The 295-nt window shown below is 42.4% G+C and overlaps 1 protein-coding gene across 2 annotated transcripts in view; it reads right to left on the minus strand.

Moving 5' to 3' along the window:
• Window positions 1-295, minus strand: part of LOC107750432 (condensin-2 complex subunit D3-like) — a 19,449-nt gene that overhangs the window by 10,898 nt on the left and 8,256 nt on the right. The window lies entirely within an intron of this gene.

The following is a 295-nucleotide window of genomic DNA, read 5'->3' on the forward strand; positions in this document are numbered from 1 at the left end:
GAATTTAAAATAAACATTTGCATTTGAATGTTAGGTGTGCATCAGGGAGCGTCATCAGTGGCGCGCGAGATGCAGTGATAATGATGTAAGTGACGTTGTTGCATTTGAATGTTTTGTTAGTCTAGCCCACGAGATGCGCCGCTGCTGCGTTATGCATTCAAAATAATAGAGAAATATAGAAGCTCAATGCGGAGTAGATCTTGAATGGGTTAAAACCGAAACCACGCCATTCACACAGAACACATATTCAGCGCATTTTTAGACGGACAAATATGACTGCTGCACTCGCGTCTCA

This window comes from Sinocyclocheilus rhinocerous, unplaced genomic scaffold (genome assembly GCF_001515625.1).
Source record: "Sinocyclocheilus rhinocerous isolate Xijiao unplaced genomic scaffold, SAMN03320098_v1.1 scaffold1, whole genome shotgun sequence".
NCBI lineage: Eukaryota > Metazoa > Chordata > Actinopteri > Cypriniformes > Cyprinidae > Sinocyclocheilus > Sinocyclocheilus rhinocerous.